We start from the raw sequence: 18,295 nt of genomic DNA, 5'->3' as shown, positions 1-18,295 counted from the left end.
CCAGATCAAATTAAAAAGCTTCTGCAGAGCAAAAGGAATGATCAACAAAGTGGAAACCAACCTATGGAATGGGAAAAAACATTTGCTAACCCTCTATGTCATAAAGGTTAATACACAAAATATAAAGAACTCACATAACTCAATAACAAAAGAAATAAATAATCCAGTTTTAAAAATGGGCAAAGGGACCTAAATAGACATTTCTCCAAAGAAGATATATGAATGGCCAAGAGACACATGAAAAGTTGCTCTAATTAGGGAAGTGCAAATCAAAACCACAAGGAGATACCACCTTATGCCTGTTAGAATGGCCCCCATCAAAAAGACAAAAAGTAACAAATGCTGGTGAGGATGTAGAGATAAGCAAACCCTTGCACACTGTTGGCAGGAATGTAAACTCAGAGAACCACTTGGAAAAGAGTATGGAGGTTCTTCAAAAACATTTAAAATAAAACTGTTAGGTGGTCCAACAATCCCATTTCTGGGAATATATCCAAAGGAAATGAAAACACTGTATCAAAGAGATTTATGCACCCTTATGTTCTAAGAAGCATGATCTTCCCTCACCAAGTCAAAAAAATAACCTGAATGGATAAAGAAGGTATGGCAGACATACACAATGGAATATTATTCAGCCATAAAAAAGAAGAAGTCCCGCCATTTGTGACAACATGAATGAATGCCCTTGAGGGCATTATGGTAAGTGAAAGGTGTCAGGGAAAGACCAATACTGTCTGATCGGGTTTACATGTAGAATCTTAAGAAAAAGAAAAAAAGAAGAAAACAAACTCACAGGAAAGGAGATTAAACTTGTGGTTGCAGCAGGCAGAGGGGACGAGAAAGGGAATTGGAAGAAGGTGGTCAAAAGGTACCAACTTCCAGTTAGAAGATAACTAAGTCCTAGGGATGTAATGTACAACATGACCACTTACAGCTGACTCTGCTGTATCATTTATTTGGAAATTGTTGAAAGAGTAGCTCCTCAAAGTACTTCCACGAGGAAAAAAAAATTTTTTTTATCTATAGGAGATGATAGAGGTTAACAAAACTTATTGTAGCAATCACTTCACAACACAGGGAAGTCATTATACATCCACCTTAGATTTACACAGTTAGATGTCAATTACAATCTCAATAAACCAGGAGAAGAAAGAGATCATAGAAGTAGTCAAGGATATTTCTAGGTCACCTACTCCAATCTCCGCATTTTACAGGTGTGGATAATGAGCTTTAGCACCGACCCAAAGGTTACAAACTAATGAGTAGCCAAACCCAAACTCAAATTCAGATTTCTAGATCCCAAGTTCAAAGCCCTTGTGATTACGTTGCCATAAAAGCTATATTGATAAATTCTCATGGATCACTTATCAGAAATGTGATACGATGAGCTGCAGGACTTCCTATGTTGGATTTGAGGCCTGAAGTTAGGGAGAAAGTCTTTGCCAAATGTTAAAGGGGTGAGAGCTTCAAGCGGTAGTAGGAGGGGAGGTTGCAAGAATTCAACCATGACTGATGGCTAGGACTCTTGAGAGGAGACATAGTATCAAAATTATAAGATTTTTGAGATTCGTCAGTTTCCAAAAAGGTTACCTTGTGGGTCAGGGAGGAGTAAAAATCCCAAAATACATCGTGTCCTTTGCTCATTTGTTGTCTCATCTTTGGTGCCTGAAATGTTGTTGAGACAGAGCTCTTTGAAGTTTTCAGAATAAACATAAACATCGTCAAAATACCATAGCTTTTAAGTCCCAGGAAATGAATATTAAACTCCCTTCCCCCTCCCTACACACAAATTCTAAACACAGGGTCAGATTTCATTTTAAACCCATCTGGGAAACTGCCCCCAATTCTGCCTTCTCCTCCCTCTTCCCCCCATCCTACCCCCGCTCTGCTTCTTTACTGAAATGGATCCTCATCTGGACTTTGAAATTTAAGCTATTTATTATCATTTCAGTTCATGTCACATTAACAAAGAAGAAACCTTCCTAAAAAGGACTACTTCACAGAGATCTATACAAACTTTAATAGCCCAAAGATATGTTTCCTAGGGTTCCTTCTATGGAAATTTATCCCTTACTCTCTATATATAGTCACCATCAGCCTGTTTTCTGATGACCAGTAACTGACCCTGACGACAGAAATAAATAATTGTTGGTAATCATACTAACCAATTCTAAAACTCAAGCTCTGCCTGAAAATACACACACTTTGAAGCTGGAAATATCCGCTTTGCAGGTTGTAAACCCTCAATCATTTAGAGAGAAATGTGACTTTTCCGTGGTTGATTTCATTGTCAGTTCAAAGTTCGACAGCCTTATTTAACTGCTCTCTAGAAAGAGGATATTCTAAAAATTATAATAAACCACTTTGGTAAACATATTTGTATTTAAGATTTTTTTTTGGTAGAAGTATGAGCAGCAAAATTAGAACAGTTTCAGAGAGATTAAGTACACAGAAATGAACCCATTCCAGGCAATAATTTGTAAAGTTCTATTTGAATCTTTATTAGAACAGGAAGTCTAGAACTAACCTCAGCGTATAGAATCCCCTTTATGTGAATCAAGACAGTGGGCTGGAGAATAATTCAACCTTTTTTTAAATGTCATCATCAACCTCAAAAAACTACGGTCTGCCTCCCAACTTTTCCCAACTTCTCTCCTTTTATGAGAAAAAGAGCAAGTACTTGGGAACAATCCCCCACTAAGTGTTCTTCCATAGGACAGTGGTTCTTGAACTTGGGTGAACTTCAGAATCCCCTGGAGGGCTATTAAGGTTGCCACCCCCAGGATTTCTGGTGTAGCCTTTCTGGGGTAACATCCAGGAATTTGTATTTCTTTCTCTTCTTTCTCTTGTACGTTTATTTATTTTTAAAGAGAGAGAGCAAATGAGTTCAGGAGGGTGGGGCAGAGAGAGAGAGAGATAATCCCAAGCAGCCTCCTTGGGGTCAATGCGAGCCTGACATGGGACTTGATCTTATGAACGGAGATCATAACCTGAGTGAGTTTATGACCTGAGCCAAAATCAAGAGTTGGACGCTTAACCAACTGAGCCACCCAGGCATCCAAGAATTTTTATTTGTAACCAATACTCAGGTGATTTGGATTCCCAGAGACCACACTCTAAGGACAACTAAAATGTATATGTATATAATTATATATGATATGTGTGATATTATACACATATACACAGAGGATGCCAGAGAAGCATATGTGACAAAATGTGGATAATTATTGAATCTGAATTAAAGAATTATTTGGGAATTCTTTACTCTTCATGCAACTTCTAAGTTTGAAATTATACCAAAATAAAAATTAAAAAATTTTATCATGAAACAAACTATTTGATATTGGGGGTAAAAAAAAAAAAACAGAATGAATAAAATTTCCTTGAGAATTTGTCTTGGGTCACACCCACTATTTAATAGCCAACTTCCTTCCTTCTTGACTCATAATTATCAACAAATTATCAACAGCAATAATTGTCAATTGCAGGACTCAGGGTCTGAGGACACGTAGGATTTCTGAAGCAGATGCTTGTAGAAGTGGCTAGAAGATGGGCTTAGGATCCTGGCGTGATTCCTGAATCTGCCATTTACCAGCTCTGTGAGGCTGGGAGTCACCATCCATAGAAAACAAAGTGAATCAGTCCCCTGTAGTTGTGCAGCACTGTGGCACTGATTCCACCACGGTGAATCTCAGTTTCCATACCTGAAGAATGGGGACAATCAGGATATCCAGAGTGATTACAGAGATTAAATGGCAGTGCTGGTCAAGAGCTTAGCACGGTTGCCACAGTAAGTGCTCAGAGAATGGCAGCAGTGGTGAAGAGGAGGACTGAGAGTGGAAACCACAGATTCCCTGAAGGAGAAACGACCTCCCTGGTCTCTTCCAATACCAATGCTATCAGCTGGAGCCTGTTGCACTTAACAAAGACATGATAGGCTTTTCTCCTTTATTATCTTTTTCTCCTGGGAGACATGATGAATTTAGCTACTTAACTTTTTTTTTTTTTTTTTACGTTTATTTATTTTTGGGAGAGAGAGAGAGAGAGAGAGAGACACAGAGCATAGCAGGGGAGGGGCAGAGAGAGAGAGAGAGAGAGATGCTGCATCTGAAGCAGGCTCCAGGCTCCGAGCTGTCAGTCCAGAGCCCGACGTGGGGCTCGAACTCACGGACCGCGAGATTATGACCCGACCCAAAGTCAGATGCTCAACTGACTGAGCCCCCCAGGCGCCCCCCAGCGATTTAACTTCTGTCAAAGAGAGAAGTTTATGATTTTTCCCACCCCATGAATAGAAACAGTGTTTTCTTTGAAGTGGGTCACATATTTCTTGGAGATATTAAAGCCCAGAACTTTGCGGATATGCCTTGGCAGGCTTTATTTCTCCCAGGGCACAGTGCACCGGCAATTCTCAGGAAATCAACACCTACTTACTTATCTACCTGAAGAGCCAATAGGATGCTGTTTGAGAAATCTATACTAGGCAGTGAGGACAACTGGCCAGTTGAAAATACATCAGAGAAGCAAAAAGTTAGTAGACCGAGAGAATGAATTCCAGAAAGGGGATTGAGAACAATGGTTCAGAACTCAATCTCTGACTGGCAGGTGTGGCTGAGGTCATAGTTCCAGCCAGAATGGCCAGCAAGAGAGGATCCGATCTGGGACTCCAATCACTGTTCTGGTCTCAGCTATAGCTGAGGATCTCTGGGGTCTTAGCAGATCACTTACCTTTCTGGCTTTCTGTGGCCTCAAGTCTAAAAAGAAGGAGCTGAACGACATCAAGCGTTTCTCAGACTATTTGCTAAAATCCGTTTTATGAGAATCCTCGGGTGGAAACCAAATAAATGCAGAGGTGTTCTGGGAAAGTTGGGCAGGTGAGTCTAGGGATAAATGTGCTCACCTCTTTCCTCTGGCAACTCCAGAGGGAAATCAGAGGGAACTCAGGGTTCCCTCAGAGCACAGAATGAGAACCACCCAACTGAATGAAGTATGAAGCCTAGTCAAACACTTCAGCCTCCGGCTTTGCTCTATTTCCTCAGAGGAACAAGCATATTTGACAATCACGTGAAGTTTCATTCCCGAACAATCCTTCACAGGCTCCTTTATCTTCTGACAGTTCTGCATTATTAGCTAGCTTTGTTCTTGGGCAAATTTCACAGTTCTTGGGCCAAGGCTTTTGAGGGAGAGGAAGTCAGGGCCAAGATTTAAAAGCAGCAAACCTCGCCTCCAATACGCAGACTGAAATAATTTTAACATCCGCGCCAACTCTCAGTGCTGTGATCCATGCTGATTTCCCTGGATTCATAGTTTTTCCTGCTATTCCAAATAACTGGGTTTCTAGAGCCACTAGCCACGTAGGGTGAATCAGCCATGAAAAATTTCATATGATTTATTAGCTGCAGAGAAGTTGCTGGAAAGCCCAGAGGAAAAGCAGATGGTTTAAAAATATATACACTTTTCCTGGTGAATTTGGGGCTCTTTCCTATGAGAAATTACAGATTATTTTCCTTCCTTTACATTTAGTCAAAAGATGGCACACGACGGAGAACACGAGTCCCAGAGAGTTTCCATGGCAATTGGTGAAGAGTCTGGGCCCATTTCTAATGAGGTGTAGGGCAGTATTTAGGGGGAAGGGGACATTGCAAGAATTCAGTCTGCAACATCCACTGAGTGTAAGCTATTTAAATGGCATTTGTTGACCCCCACTGTCTAAAAAGCCATCTCCTAGTTACTGGGGACAGGGGAGAGGGATGTCTTAGACAACAAAGTATTAGCTTTTCCTTCCAGAAGTTGACAGTATTGGGTGAATATGTGTGGATAATCGAAGAGCTCTAATAAAGCCACTGCCTGGGTCTTGAAGATAGGGTTTCCTTTAAACAAATGCTGCCCGCTTAAGCAGCGGCAAGAATACAACCCTGGGCGCTAGGTTAATCATCAGCTTTTTTACTTGTACACGTAGAAGAAGCATGACAGCCCCGTGAGAGTACCTTTTCTGAGCCAGCCAGCTGGCGTTCAAGTCCAAGCACAGCCATCTCAGTTCATTTTGCGTGACTTAGTGAAGTGCGCGGGTCCACGGCTTCCTCATCCATAAAAACGGGAGTAACGATGGACACAACCTCACAGAGGCTGGGAGAAGACACTGTGAGTTAATGCACAGAAAGGGCTGGAGACAGGTAGGTGTTAAATATTAGCAAGAGGTCCGAGCCCTCGGTGCAACTTTGTCGACTAATTCTCCAAAGATAAGACCCACCTGACCTGAAGGGGGAAAAGAACGGACTGGTTAAGACACTATTATCTGGTTCTATAACCTTTGGTGAGGAATTTCATCTTGGAGGCTCAGTTTCTTCATCTGCACGACAGAGAATGTTGTATCTGCCTGTTGCGGTCACCTGTCAGAGGTGAGAGGGACCCCTCACTCAAAATCTGGTTTCGATGTTCAGACTGATGATGCTCCACAGACACCATGAGGCTCTGAAAAGGTTCCTGAATCACAGGATTTCTAGGGCTTTCTGGGGAGAGTAAGGTGGGTAGTCAAGCAGGTACAGGAATGGTTTAGGGGAGCAGGGAAAGGACGCTGGCTTTGGAGTTTGGGGAGGGGGGAGGATGCCCCTTTGCAAGTAGCGTTTGCTGAGGATGAGGGCTGGGGAGGATTTCCCCTTGCAAATTGAGTTTGCATGATTTAACCTTCTGGTCAGCGCCAAAGGAGGGAACACCAGGGCTGTTTTAGAAGCTTGTCAGGATGTGGGGCAGAAGGGTAAGGAACCCGGTGGGGTTTGAAAGCGACCAGCCCCTAAGCATCAAAAATGGGCTTAGATGTTTAGGATACATCTCAAAGGATTATTGTCAAGAATGAGTGAAATACTACACACAGAGACTTTAATTCGGTGGCCTGTAAACAGTAAACGATGTGACCTTTTGAAATCAACATTGTTTCTTAAAAAAAATGCATGAAGCCACACCTGCCTTTTCCTCGTTCCGTTTATTCTAGATGCAATTTTTAAAAACTTCAATGTAATCTCTACATGTGAACAGTTAGCAGCAAGCCTCCAGCAATGAAAAGGCTGTGATCTAAGAATTCTGTTTTAAACGGATTGTCACTTGGAACACTCTTTCTTTTCCCCCCATAGAAACGATGTTATAAATAGAGTTAAATTCCCAGAAGAAGGCTCCACGTCTTCTGCAAGTGCGGTGTAGCTAAAATAGTCCTAGAGAGAACAAGGAATTCTGAATCCTCGAAAAGCACCTGGGTCTCTTGGACCCCAACCTCTCCTGGCTTAAGGGGACCCCAGATGAGACTGGACCCTAAGGTTTTTGTAAAATTTGGGGAGAAAGATGGCGGAGTAGAAGCTGAAGGGGGGTGGTGTCCCCGGTGGGAACCGGTGTGCAATTAGGACCGCGCTTCCCATGACAGTCTCCACATCAGACACATTAATGTCTCGTCAGACCTTACGGATATCCCACATCCCTGTGGTTGGAGTGGGGCTTGTCCTTTTGGGATTTTTTTTTTTTTTTTTTTTTGAGACCAAGAGAAGAGAGAGAAAATCTCAAGCAGACTCCATGCTCAGTGTGGAGCCTGATGTCGGGCTCAATCCCACAACGCTGGGATCATGACCTGAGCCAGAATCGAGAGTCAGACGCTCAACCAACTGAGTCGCACAGGCACCCCGGGGGCTTATCTTTTCCAATGGAAGGGATGCTTCAACTCTCATCCACCCCAGGGAGGGGTCAATCCAGAGGCAGGACTTGAACACTCCAGGTGGACCTTAGCCTAGGGGGAGAGAAAAGCGTGGTCTTATTTTCTGGAGCCGGATTCTGAGATGTGGGGACACCTGGAGAGGGTGGTTGGGCACAGCTGTCTCTGGTCACATGGAAAAGGCCAGGACCAAGCCAGGAGCCTACTCAGAAGTCAACCCTAAGATGGGCGCCTACCTACGCCAGAGGGGGAAGGTACCCTCTGCATTCTCTCTCTTGTCTAGGCCTCCAAGTGTAAGGACAGGACTTGGTTCTCCTGGGCTGCGGGGAATCACAGGGGGGCAACCGGGGGGAAGAGGTGCCAGCAGCCACGTGAAGGAAGACGATCGGGGATCGAAGATGCAGGCCTTGAGCAGGGAAGGCAGTCTAGAGCTTGCTGAGGGGGCCAAGGACAGCCTGCGGTTAATGTGCAGGAGAGCGCACCATCGGTCTCCTATGGAACACCTGCTATGCATCAGAGACTATGCTAAGCACCTCATTAATACATTCAAACCTCATCAACCTATGACGAACTATTATTACTACCCCATTTTACCGACAGGGAAAGTGAGACATGCTCAAGTTAAGTAACTTGCTCAATAGTCGACAGCTAGTAAGTGACAGGGCCAGAAATTGAACCCAAGCAGCTTGGCCACAAAGCCTGAGCCCTTCACCCCCATGCTTTATTCTCTCTTGCACAGAAGCGTTCGCCAGGCGTAGCCCTGGAAAGACAGGGAAACGTGAACGTGGCAAGAAGCCAGATCCCCTGTTAGGAAGCAGAATAGGGGCTGGGACAATGGGGAGTCCAAGTGGCTTTCTGTTCTCACGTGAGGACAGACAGGCCAAACACCTTGCTCACATCCCCAACTATTTATCCCTTTAGCACAGATGCATCAGATGCTGTAATGGATGCCAGAGAGAAGGAAACAAGATTGGGTCCCTGCCTTCAAGAGGTTCTGAGTCTCATAAGGGAAACAAAGAAGCAACGGGAAGAGTCTGCGCATTGAGGACGTCTTTGACTCCCCATGAACTCAAAAATGCCCCCTCAATAGGCTAATTTTCTCCCAGCCACATGCTGACTGCCTGTCTGGTGGACCTGGCACCATCCCGGACCAAAGCCCCCTTCCTCCGAGAGCCACGCCTGACTCTCCTGACTCAAGTCTGTGATAGTATCGTGGGTTTCCTTCTTGTAACGCTGAATGCGTGAGGTATACTTGTCGGGGTTCTGTCTTTCCACTGGACGGTAATGGCCTTGTCCCGTTTCCTGCTCTGTCCCTAGCACCAAGGACAGTGTAGATGCTTCATTATCATTTGCCAGGCAAATGAATAAATTGAGTTTAGCATAGCCAACTCTAGGTGTAGGGGTATGAAAACAGTAAGAACAAGTTGAAAATTGTTGATACAAGTTCAACTTGTATCAACTTGATACAAGTTGAAAATTTCTGAAAAACTTGGTATTTAGGAATACTGTTGTCACATACGCACTTGAGGCTGGCCTATCTATGTGTATACATTTCTTTATGGAAATTTTTACACAAGAAAGTGTACGTATGTTTAACTATAAGGGTTTTTGTTGCTGGTTTGTGTTTAGTAATCACCATCTGGCTGGAATTTTCTTTTTTTTTTTATTAATTTTTTTTTCAACGTTTTTAATTTATTTTTGGGACAGAGAGAGACAGAGCATGAACGGGGGAGGGGCAGAGAGAGAGGGAGACACAGAATCGGAAACAGGCTCCAGGCTCCGAGCCATCAGCCCAGAGCCCGACGCGGGGCTCGAACTCACGGACCGCGAGATGGTGACCTGGCTGAAGTCGGACGCTTAACCGACTGTGCCACCCAGGCGCCCCTGGCTGGAATTTTCAACCAAACCCCTGTCAGTTGGGCAGTATTATTTAAAAAAAAAAAAAAAAATTTTTTTTAAACATTTATTTATTATTGATAGAGTGCAAGCAGGCGCAGGGCAGAGAGGGGGAGACACAGAATCCGAAGCAGGCTCCAGGCTCTGAGCTGGCAGCACAGAGCCCAAAGCGGGGCTCGAACTTACAAACCCCAAGATCATGACCTGAGCCGAAGTCAGACGATTAACCTACTGAGCCAGCCCGGCACCCCAAGGCAGTGTTATTTTTCATAAAGTTTTATTGAGAGAATTTATAGCATACTTCACTGTTCATGTTCTCCTGTTGACACATCACGAAATAAAAACATGTGATGTTCATCCTTTTAAAACCATTTTTTTAAACCTATTAGTTATACCAACACAGCACCCAAACCTATTATTCCATTACGTGCAGCCGCATTGTTCAGTTTCCGATAAGCAGTGCTCAGTAAAGAAGTGATTCACCAGCGTATCAGCAGCCATGTTGAAATACAGTATCCCAGACCACTTGTTCTGATGGTACGTACTCCTAAGGCTTGTGCCCCCCAAAGTCATGGTCTAACCAATGACCCTGGGAAAAGCGAGAGCTGGCGTAACAATAGAAGCATACCAACTACGTCCTCGCCAGCTGGCAGTGTGTCGAAGTGAGCTAATGGTGACACTACCTGGCAAGTGGTAAGCAATCATTAATGGTATTGAATCATTAATGACTTATTAATTATTAATATTCCCTGTGACACCAGTTGCTACCTACATGCTTCATGATTATAGGGATTTTTGTCTGTTTTGATTACTACAAAACCCCAAGTGTCTGTTGGAAGAGTGCCTGGCACACCATTGGGACTTAATACTTGTTGAGTAGGAGTTAACGGAACTTTAAGCCAACCTGATGTACCCGTAACACGATGAGTGGACCCCAGGACTATCCTCACCTCATTTTCTTCTCTTAATCCCATTCAAGTTCAGTTCTGCCCAACTCCTGACCCCTGACTGCCAACTTTTACACTTACTCTGATTTCTTGGATTGACCAATACCTTCTACAGGGAGTATCAGCCTCTGGTTCCTTCCTGCACGGCTAAGGGAAAAATTTCTGCCCCACTTTTCACTTTTTTAACAAGTGAAAAGGGCCATCAAGGGCAAAAACCATGGCTCAACGGAGTAGGCGCCCAGCCCTAGTCTCTTTGCAACACCCCTGCCAAAGCAAGGGACCCCTCCACCCAACCCCCTGCTGGTCCCCACCCCTCATCACCACCACCATATACGCTCTGCTTGCCTTCCAGCGTGCCCTCTGTTTCACATCCCAGGGCCTCCGCTGTGGGGTGTCTAGGAGAGCATCAGGGACCATCATAGAGGCAATCCTCTTCTGTGTCAGATCCTACATCGTGAGGTACTAAAATAACCATCAGAATATTCTTAGTCTTTGCTGTCTGTGAGTCGAGCCCTGGGCTCCAAAACACTGTGGCTGCCCTAGAGAACTGAGTCACTGTGGCAAAGCTGTCCTCCTTCAATCTAGAAGATGACTGTATTTATTTTCCTCGGGACGCAAAGCCAAGAAATATAAAGGAGCTAATGCCCAGTCTGTGTTTACGTACGTCTATGACCGGCCTATGGCACAACTATTTCAAGACAGGTGTAGTGCGTAAAATACAAACTGCCTTTCCTCTGAACTGGTGTTTCTCCATTGAAGTATGCATCAGAATCACCTGAAGGCTTGTTAAAACACAAATCTCCGGGACCTTTCCCAGCGTTCCTGATTCAGTAGTTCTGGGGTGGGGCCCGACTCTCTTCCCGGGTAAAGCTGCCTATGCTGGTCAGGAGACCATGCTGTCCGAAGTAACTCTACTGTCTCCAATCATTACCTAATAGAAATACTATGAGGTCTCTGTACGCTTGTCTTTATGGAATGCCTGTCTGTGAAATATCATGCAAGATGCTCCTTTACTTGCTAGCTGAGGACTTAACTGTTGCTTTGACTACCAAAGGTTCACACCTGAGAGCCCAGATAAGCTTTGTTTCAATCTCCTGTGACCCACGCACCACACCAGCCTTTCATCTCCAAAATGACACGGCGGGCTGTTGAAAGTTAACTCCTGTTGAAACTCCTTAGCACTAAAATACGTCCCAGAAGCTCTTTTAAAAGGTTCACCTCTCCCCATAGATTTTACTTTGTATTTCCAGACATTTGGGTGTTCTAGAAGACACTCAGGTCTTCCCTCATCATTATCATGCCCCCTGTGAGTAAAATAGTGCTCTCCAAGTCCCTGGACTTTTCTTAATGAGCTTTGTACTTGGTAAATGATTACTGAAGCCGTCTCCAACATTTGACTACTGTTCTCGATGTCCTGTGGGTGTATGGAGACCGCAGCAGCCTGGGATGGGTGTTAAAAATAAAATACTTCAAAAGCTGTAGGCTCCTGATAGTAATAAACACAAAATTTGAATATTAGAGAAGAAAAATAGCATGCTAATAACCATAAGTGCCAGGAAAATTTCCCCCCAACTCCGCAAGTTTACAGAACGGTGGGAAACGGGGCACAGCTTTTATCAGTAAATATCTATTTGGAAGTGAGGCGCCCCTGCCGGTCATGCCTTTCCCAGCGTGCTTTGCGCCAGGAGCCACACAAGTAGCAAATGGCCATCTTCTCTACACGTCGGGCACGTGTAGCTCTTCGGTCGTGCCCACTGTGGCCCAGGTACTGCCTTAAGCCCTCGACGTGGGTTGTGAATCCTCACAGCTGCCTTGGCAACCGGGTCCCGTTCTCATTCTGGGAGAACAGAGGCCCTGAGACGTTCAGAAAGGTCCAAGGTCATGCCCTCGTGACACTTGCTACAACCAAGTACCACCTCAGTCATCAGGTAGTGAATCATTTTTTAAATTGAAGGCAGATTTTTTTTTTTAACTTACGTCTATTCGGAAAGGAAACCAGGTCTCTAACCGTAAGTGGAAGATCAGCGTCACTTACCATAAATAGGAAGTAACTATGAAAATATAGACAATTGGAAGACAACGTCATGAGCTTCCAGCCTAATTCTCTTGCCTGCCAACGTCAAAGCTTTGCTCTTTGGGAAGAGGAAGTGGGGAGAGAAAAGAAGCAGGTGTGACAGAGGTGTTAAAAAATAGGTCAAAACCAAAACATCACGACAAAACAAAACAAAAAAATCAAACTTCAAACATGGAGTGGGGCCAGAGTGAGACATTCTCCTCAACGTAATCCTCACGAATGAAAGACCTTGAAATGTAACTTTATTATGTGCTCTCGAGTCCGACTCCAGACTGGAGTCTGGTCCCTTCCTTGACCTGGGTCACCCGACCACCCTGAGCCTCAGTTTTGTATCTGAAAATAGGAACAACCTCAGAGATGTAGACATAACGTACGTGAAATCTGGCACATAGTAGGCGCTCCCATCATGAGGGTCAATGGTCACTTCTTGGGAAGCAGAAAAAGTCAGGTCCTAACAGACCTTAGGCCTGTGCTTGATACAAAGCACGCACAGAGAGGGTCTCTTGTGTTCTTGCTTCAGCTGAACTGAGGCAGGCTGGGGGTGGGGTGACAATTCCCATTCGGCAGTGACAAAGTAAGGACACGTGGAGGGCTGCCAGGAGGAACGTGCTCAGCCAGTGGGAGTCCTAAGTAGGTGTGAAGGTGCAAAGGAAACTTCACAGGTGAGTATCTGAAAACTGGAGGCAAATAAGGGACCACGGAATCCACTCCCGCTCGGGTCACACAGGTCAAGACTCTGAGCCTCCATGGCCCGTGAGCAGCGACAGGCAGCCCGACGAGGGTCCCTCCAGCCCCACTGGGGGAACCAGCCATTCCAGGCTCTTCAAGTTGCCAGGCGCTGAAAACCTACAACCCTTATTCCCAGGCTCTGGGCTCCAGGACCTTCATTTGCAAATCAAGTATTGGCTTCAGAGCTATGTACGAATTTGCTAGGAAAGTTGTAGCCTTTTTTTTTTTTTTTTTTTTTTTTTTTTTTTTGCCAAGCCCTGATTACATCATTTCTCACCAAAATAAATCCACACCAAGGGCAAATAGTTGCAGCGGAGCCTTTGGTCCCCAGGGAATCACAATTCCCTCGATTCCGGAGGTAGAAGACGGCCTGGCCTTTACAGCCCCCTCCCCAAAGGAAAAAGACACTGAGAACGAACCAGGAGCAGGAGTGACAGGTTCAAAGGACTAAGTGATGCAATGGGTTCCAGAAAAACCAGGACCGGGAAGCCCACACCCCTCTCCCATCAAGAGGGGCTGGGTGAGGGTGCCTGGGGGCTGGGCAGGGAGACAGAGGAGAAATCTGGTCCCAGGACCAACAACACCATCAAGGGGTACAGGAGGCGGTTAAAGCTTTCAGCATTCAATCTCACGCTCCTTCCTGGATCCCTCCTCAAAAAAGGCTTTGGATCTTTCAGAGCTGGGGTAACAGTTTTCTCATACAAGGATGGCTAACAGATGCCCACCGGGACCTGCCTGGGAAGGCCAGTGAGCAACACCCTGGCCAGTGGGAATGGAGGTACCCGTCCCTTTTTAAGAAGGGGATGCAGGTGCACCTCCTCGGTTGGTACCGCGCTGGACCGGGGATGCCCAATTGCCAGATGTGGTGGTTAGGAACTTATTACCTATTCTTCTGCATCGTGCTGAATGGTGCTGGGGGCCGAGCTCCATTGTCAACCGCCTTCCTGTTAGATGCTGCCAGTAGGGGGCACCAGAGGGAGCCAGGCGGCAGGAGGTGGGCACCAGGCTCTCTCAGCCTCCTGCTGGCTCCTTGGAACACCTGTCTCACCCCAACAGTGGCCTTCACCCCAGCAGCAGTGGGTGTCAGAAGCCAGCTCTCCTTCCCACTGCAGACCCAGCCTGGCTGCCCCCCCCCCACCCTGCCCCTGCCAGGTACCGACAGCTGCCAGACCTCCTACTTTGAACCCCTGGGTTTATACCCCCTCATTATGCCCCTCATTCCCCCAACTCCAGGAGTGGAGGCTCCTTCTTGCAGTCAATGCATATGGGTCATCTCAGGGTCCCCTTGTCCTCCCTTGATCGTCCTCCTATTAAATCGCTGTTGCAACACACAGTGTGGATTTTCTTTTCCTGACTGGATTCTGACTGGTCCACTCGTTATTCTCATTTTTCAAGAGAAGCCGAGGGTCTGGACTCCTCTGTGAAATTTACTTCTTCTCCCAAGTTTTTTGTGGGGGAAAAAAACCAACACACGTGTCAGAAGGCCAGATTGAGCCTTATAGCAGGCAGGCACCAAGGTCACCGATGGGCAGTTCCCCATGGCACCTGTGCCCCAGAAGCCCCGTCTCCAATGAAGGCAACATCCTGGGGCACGAATAGTCCCCTTCCCAACCTGGTTTCTGGCTCCCATGTAGGCACCTCCAAAGGGCTGTTCAGCTCCAGGGCTCCCTAGGAGCTTGGCTAAAGCCTCTGGGTTGCAGCCCTGCGTACCCACCCCTCTCCACACCCTCCCTACCCTCCTGCTGTGGGTCAGCTTCTCCCCTGCCGAACGCTGCCTTCTGCGTTCCCTTCCAGGGTACTTTCCAGAAACCTGCTGCGTGCAGCTGTCTCAACGTCTGGCCCTAAGGACCCGGACCTAAGTAAGTCAAGGCTGCTTTAGTCTGACATATAGAGCACAGCACTCCTACAGGAAGCCTGCGGAAATAATGGAAACCATTCCTCTCGCCAAGAAATACACAACTGGAAGGAAAGAGAGTCAGGGATCAAGGACAAAGACAGGGGCAGTAAGAGACTATGTGAAATATTAAGTGGAGGTCAATTACGTAGTCCCCTGAAACCAAATGGTCATTAAGAGTCAAAGGACCCTCCTGGAGTTTCGTCACAAACCGTAGGCAGGATCGTTCGCCAAAGCCAAAATGACGCAGCAGCCACCTCAGCCTTTTCTGTCTCCCCAAAGCTGACATGGACGGAGCACGGACCACACTGCTAAGGCCTCGATTTGCAAACAACTTGAACTTCTCCACCAGCCGAGACCTCCCCATGGCTTACGCAGGAATGAGGGCCGGTTTCACATCCCCCTCAGGCTGGCAGCACAGAATGGCAGCCAGATGGCCCCGTGCTCCCTCTTCTCGAGCACGACTGGGGCGTCCAGTGCTGGAGATGCGGCCGCAGTCTGAGCTCCTGGTGGGGGGAGTGAGGGGATGCCAGACTTGACCCCTCCCTGACACCCTAACTCTGCACCTGCACGGGGCAGGGTCCCCACTTCCTCTGACTGCTGCATTGGTTGCTGAAAACAAGATGGGCCCGTGGGAGCTTTGGCCTTTGTAGTTTCCGCAAGACGCGGTACGTGAACCTCCAGGGCCCGTCCCCAGTCTTCTGGGAACATGACATTGCTTTTTTATTAAAGTGTAACAGGTCCCTTTTCCCCCTGCCAGCTCCTTCTTCAGCTCAACCATGTTTTTCTGGTCAGCAGGCCGGTCAGCACAAGTTGGAATCACGTCAAAGGGAGTTGTGGGGAGGCAGGGGTCAACCACACTGTAATATTTAACTATATTACTTAAAAGCAACCGGAGAAAACGCGTTTTAATTTTCAACTTCAAAGCAAGGCCAAGGTGATTACTGGAGTATCCCCTGGGGACATGCGGAGGCAGAATGTATTGAACGGCATGAAAAATAGTTGAGGCTGATCAGAAGTCAGGGGCCTGACTTGTTTGTAGGCCTGGCATTGACAGGAGGGTGCAAGGGACAGAAAAATGACCCGTGGCAGTGTAAGCGAGAGAGAATCACACTCCTTTAGGTGTCACTAAGTCACATCTTTGCATGGGAGTTCTGATTAATACAGACAGGTCAACGTGGGAGCCAGCCATCATAGATATCGGGTTAACCAGGATCTTCCCGTCTGGCAAGCAGCAAAAAATCACACTCGCAGTGACTATATAGGCTTCTGTTACACACCTGACCTTCAGCTGGCATAAATGCCCTTATTTGGAATATTAAATAGAGGCGCCTGGGTGGCTAGGTCGGTTAAGTGTCCAACTCTTGATTTCGGCTCAGGTCATCATCTCATGGTTGGAGCCCTGCATTGGGCTATGTGCTGACAGTACGGAGCCTGCTTAGGATTTTCTCTCTCCCTGTCTCTCTGCCCTTCCCCTGCTCATGTTCTTGCTCTCTCTCAAGATAAACTAAAGACACAAAAAAACCAAGTGTAAACCTCCCAGGATGTTTCAACTGGCCACATACCACTTTCAGGCCATTGGCTGCTCTGTAAAAATGATTCACAACTGGTCGTCATAATTAATCCAAGAAAGGTCTTAAACACTTTTATCTATTTAAAAAGGAAAGAACCACGACCATGTATCAGCCCCTGGGCTTTGTGCTATGGTTCCAGGGCAGAGACACAGCAGATGCGGTCCTTGCCTGGATCAAGTGTATATAGTCTTATAGGGAAAAAGACTTCACGATGAGTAAATAATTCCAATTATGCTGTGCTTTATGCTGAAATGACCCAATCTTATTCAGGAGCCAAGGAAGGCTTTCCTGAAGAGTTTATAGCCATCTGAGATTTCAACAAGCAAGGAAGGTTTGATGCATTAAGAGGTGATGGCAAAAGAGAGCTCCTGGGAGGAAGAGAACCTCCAGGGGTCCAAACGTGAGGCAATACAGAACATTCGAAAGGCTGCGAGAGCCCCAGATGGCACGTGTGAGGACCAGACAGAGAAGATGGTGAGAAACCAGTTATGGACTTCCTTCCCAGCCAGTTTATTGATTGGTGGCTTCACCCTTCGATTTCATAGGGAGGTGCCACGGTTAGTTGGCCCCTCTGGCCGCAGCATGAGAACGGGTTGCCAAGGGGTGAGAGAAGACGTGGAGAGGTTGAGTTAGGAAGCAAGAAGACAGTGCTTGGGATCAGAAGGGTGGCACTCATGGGGAGAGGCGAAAGGTATCTGAAAGAGACCTTGTTGAAAGAGGCACGGGAGTGAAATAAACCAAGTTCGTAAAGGGAGTATGTTGGGTGTGAAGGGCCAAGAAGGACTCCCAGGATTCAGTTGGACGAGGCGGGGGTGATGGCAGTGCCCTTTCCTAACACACGAGCAGTGAGGAGGAGGGGTGGAGTGGGTGGTGAGGGAGCACGGTGCAGGCCTGAAAGGGATAATGCTGAGCTGAGCTTGCGATGTGGATTGCTGAGCTTTCCGAGTGCACATGGTGAACGGGTGGGTAAAGACAGAGGTTTGGAACCGAGAAAGACATGCAGGTAGAAACGGAAGTAGAGATAGAGGCTTGAGAATCCTAGCAATGAACGAGAGTGCAAAAACCTGTAGTTCTCAAAGTTCGAGGAGGCCCTAGAATAAGAAATACGTTTTCCATCCCGCATACGTCACCAACGACAATGAACCTGACCAAATCTTACCTCTACCACGGTGAACGTTCAGGGATCCTCTGTTCTTTCTCCCGGTGCTGGGCACAACCTGCTGTGGGTGATTTCATGACCTGCCGGTGAGTTGCTACCCACAGTTTGAAAACTCTAACGCGGAGAATGAGAGATGAAAAGAGGGTCCAAAATAGCTCCCCATGGGATTCTATTGTCGAAGACTCAACGAGGGTAGGTGCGGACAAAGACAGGATCTAACGGAGAGGTAGGGGGAAGGGGCCAGGGAGATGTCTCCTTAAACTTGTAGACTAAGCACAGAAACTCCAAGAATCCCATCCTCACCGGGGAAGCTCCAAAACCAGGAAGTGGCT

The sequence above is a fragment of the Panthera uncia genome, chromosome D4, assembly GCF_023721935.1.
Source record: "Panthera uncia isolate 11264 chromosome D4, Puncia_PCG_1.0, whole genome shotgun sequence".
In the NCBI taxonomy this organism is placed as follows: domain Eukaryota; kingdom Metazoa; phylum Chordata; class Mammalia; order Carnivora; family Felidae; genus Panthera; species Panthera uncia.
The sequence above is the reverse complement of the archived record's forward strand: the minus strand, read 5'-3'. Positions refer to the sequence as shown.